This window comes from Primulina eburnea, unplaced genomic scaffold, assembly GCF_022965805.1.
Source record: "Primulina eburnea isolate SZY01 unplaced genomic scaffold, ASM2296580v1 ctg1423, whole genome shotgun sequence".
Taxonomy (NCBI): domain Eukaryota; kingdom Viridiplantae; phylum Streptophyta; class Magnoliopsida; order Lamiales; family Gesneriaceae; genus Primulina; species Primulina eburnea.
This window is the reverse complement of record NW_027330951.1, coordinates 572,822-576,972: the sequence shown is the minus strand read 5'-3', so window position 1 is coordinate 576,972 and position 4,151 is coordinate 572,822. Positions and strand designations below refer to the sequence as shown.

The 4,151-nt window shown below is 38.2% G+C and overlaps 1 long non-coding RNA gene across 1 annotated transcript; it reads right to left on the bottom strand.

The window, feature by feature from the left end:
* Nucleotides 1–1,418: 1,418 nt before the first annotated feature.
* On the bottom strand, nt 1,419–3,165 carry LOC140820756 (uncharacterized). Its single transcript, XR_012115569.1, has 2 exons — nt 3,060–3,165; nt 1,419–1,635 (listed from the first exon to the last, which is right to left on the bottom strand). It is a non-coding gene; the product is annotated as an uncharacterized lncRNA (long non-coding RNA).
* Between the last annotated feature and the right edge of the window lie 986 nt (nt 3,166–4,151).

The following is a 4,151-nucleotide window of genomic DNA, read 5'->3' as shown; positions in this document are numbered from 1 at the left end:
GAAGGTGGCTAGCAGCAGTAGCAGGAAGAAGGATTTCTTGAAGGCTAGAGGGAAGCAATTCAAGAAATCTGGAACTAGCTCGTCCAGTTCGAGTGGCTCTAGACAGACCGGTCAGGGCCAGAGTTATACAGGACCGTACTGTGGTACTTGTGGAGGGAGGCATTCCACAGATCAACCGAGGGGTGGTTGGTAGCTGTCGTATTTGTAGACAGCAGAGACACTTTGCTCGAGTGTGTCCCCAGAGGATTGCCCAGGGATCACAGGCAGCTGAGTCATCGGGATCAATGGCTCAGGCAGGTAGACGACCATCTGCCGTTCATACTTTTCAGCCAGCATCGTCTGCTCAGTCACAGCAGAGGCCAGGTGGGGGCCAGACAGTGAGCCAGCCTCCGAGACAGCAGGCCAGAGTTTTTTCTTTGACCGAGGAGCAGGCACAGGACGCACCTGATGATGTTGTGGCAGGTAACTTTTTTATTTCTGGTTATCCTGCGTATGTATTGATTGATACTGGTGCATCTCATACCTTTATTTCGGAGAGATTTGTATTAATGCACACATTGCCTGTTGAGTCATTAGCCACTGTAGTATCTGTCACGTCTCCGTTAGGAACAGGTTTGATATCAGTAAAATCTGTTAAATCGTGTATACTTCAGTACGATGGGCATGCGATTGAGTTAGACTGTATTGTGCTTGGTTTATCTGATTTTGATTGTATTGTCGGTATAGATATGTTGACCAAGTACCGAGCTACAGTCGATTGCTTCCACAAGATAGTTTGATTCAGACCTGAAATGGCTGAGGAGTGGAAATTTTATGGTAAGGGTTCTCGTGATAGAATTCCTTTGATATCTGCAATGAATATGACTCGATTATTGCAGAAGGGAGCGGATGGATTCCTGGTATATTTAGTTGATTTACTGAAATCGAGCCCATCATTGGCGGATTTTCCAGTGGTGTGTGAGATTGCTGATGTCTTTCCCGATAAGATTCCTGGATTGCCTCCGATTCGAGAGATAGACTTCAGCATTGAGTTAATGCCAGGAACAGTTCCGATTTCTAGGGCTCCATACCGGATGGCACCGATCGAGCTGAAAGAACAGTTGTTGGATTTACTGGCCAAGGGGTACATTAGACCGAGTGTATCTCCTTGGGGTGCTCCAGTACTATTAGTGAGGAAGAAAGACGAGTCGATGAGACTTTGTATCGACTATCGGCAACTGAATAAGGCGACGGTAAAGAATAAATATCCATTGCCTCGTATTGATGATTTGTTTGATCAGCTGCAGGGTTCATCTGTATATTCTAAGATCGATCTGAGATCTGGATACCATCAATTGAGTGTAACGTACCGTACTTTTGCTACTTCAAAATTTGCGGAAAAATTAAAAATTTTCTTAAACATAAAATTCATACAGTCGTTACTTATCATTCAACATAATAATATTTAAAATCAACATCCCATACTCAAATTTTCCAACAAAGTACTTATTCCAAATTATCTCACAACCAACATAAAAACATAATATTTTAAAGTTTTCATAAAACATAAACATAGTGGTCCTCGGGTTTAGCCTTCCGCTCAGTCCAAGCCTGCCCCTTGGTCGCCACCTCCTGTCTCCTCATCAACATACTCACCTGCATCGATCAAGTCTAGTGAGTCTAAAGACTCAACACGTATAAACTGGAATAACGAGTACTACATAATAAAATTGCATGCAACTTAAAAATAGAACATACTTAACTTCAAACTTGAACTTGCATAATAAACTTGAAACTTGCATAATAAATTTAAAACTTTCATAATAACCTTAAAACTTGAACATACATACTTTGAAACTTGAACTTGAATAATAGCTTGAACTTTGCATAATAACTTTGAACCTTGCATAATGACTTTGAACATACGTACATACATACTCTGACGTGCCATCATCATAAACTTTCATAAACATACTGCATACTTGAACATACGTAACTTCATCATTTTCGTAGAGGATGTTTCAAAGCAAGTGATCCTTAACATAATAAATATCTTATCAGACAAACCACAGTACTGGGCTGACAGGGACGTATCAACTGCCACATACATGAGATCCCTATTCATAATTTAACAGGCCAGTTGATCCACGTTCATAATTTAACGATTCACAACCACGATCTAACCCGTTCATAATTTAACGGGCGGATTGGTCCCCGTTCATAATTTAACGCTTTCCAATCCTAACTTCAAACCCGTTCATAATTTAACGGGGTGGAGAGGTCCTCGGCCACGTTCACCGACTTCCAAACCCATTCACTTTTGGTCACAAGACATTTAGCATACCTCAAAAACTTCAAATATTTTCTTTGCACGTCATACATACTTACTTGGCGCTGAGGGATTCGTTGGATGTCAATCGTGTCGTTGCTGCAACATACTAACATGAATTCATAAGCTTAACGTGTACAACTTAAACGTAAAAGTCATGCTTAATCTCAAGTTAAATAAATTCTTAGAACATTCTATAATTTCTCACCACTTGATCTTGTAAAACATCAATGTTAAATCATAGCATAAAACCTCAAACCAAATCTTAAGTGATAAAATATTTATCCCAAAAACTGAAGCTACACGGACCCCGTACCCCGGTCAGGCCCCGGGTCCGTGTAGGTACTGCCTCATATGTGTCAGGTAAAAGAAGGGGCACGGACCCCGTCCCTAGGTCCGTGTAGGGGTCCGTGTCTGTGTGTTTAAATATGTGTCGAAGAAATGAGAAGGCACGAACCCCGTGCTAACCTCTGTCTCCGGGTCCGTGTCCGTCTGCCCAACGAATTATTTGATGAAAATTTTATGACATGTCTATTCTCCCAATTAATACATAATGCATCAAGATTCAACACTATGAGACCATTCTAGGACACCATAACAATGAACTAAACTTTTATAATCACCCTACAATTTATACGACCCAAAAATAATGTCATTTATATTAAAGTTTATTTCTTACGACTTCTTAATAATTCAAGCTCTTAACGACATGAATCGAAACCTCAAAAATACTCTAAACATCAGTACTAACTTTCTTATATGCAGCAACGATCACCCATCGATCCCCAACAAAGCCTGCAACATAAAAACTTCAAGAACACATTAAAATTCATAACTTTCTTGAAACACGATTTGAGCAGTCATACGAAAAACATCATAACTCACTCGTTTTTAATCCAAATAATTTGAATTTTATATCAAATCGAACGTATCGAAATGATCTACATTTTGGTAGTTGAAAGTGTTCTCAAAATATGTACCGCAAATTTGCAGTTTTCTAAAGAACATCAAAACAGAAATTTGAGGATCTAATTTGAGCAGTCATACAAAAAACACCACAACTCACTCGTTCTTAATCCAAATAACTCTAATTTTATATCAAATCGAACGTATCAAAAAGATCTACGTTTTTGTTGTTGAAAGTTTTCTCAAAATATGTACCGAAAATTTGCAGTTTGCGAAAGAACATCAAAACAGGAATTTTCGGATCTAATTTGAGCAGTTATAATAAAAACACCATAACTCAGTCGTTTTTAATCCAAATAACTCGAATTTTATATCAAATAGAACGTATCAAAAAGATCTACGTTTTTGTTGTTGAAAGTTTTCTCAAAATATGTACCGAAAATTTGCAGTTTTTGAAAGACCATCATAACACGAAATTTCAACTCCAAAAATACTTCCAAATACATTCGGTAGATTTTCTGCTCAAACTTCTACATCATACATACATTTTTATGCTTAAAAACAACTTAATACATAATATGACATGATCGATGCAGCAAGAACAGATTATACGTGCCTTTTGATATTTAAAAATACCGTAACGACGATACCGAAGCGGAGACGGAGCGATTGATAAACAGGGGAGACGGAGCGATTGATATTTAAAAATACCGTAACGACATGGGGACCCGGACGCTAATCATTTTCTTAATCATCTTTGGGATTCAATTATCAATTCTGATAAACAGGGTCTAAAAATTTTTCTTTTTGAAATATAAATGCGGAAGGTAATGGAATCTTACAATATACATCTCTGTATAAAAACAACTACATTTCGGTATAAAAGTACAATACTGTACAATTTAAGTCTAAGGTTCAGTTACTAAGTTCAAGTAAT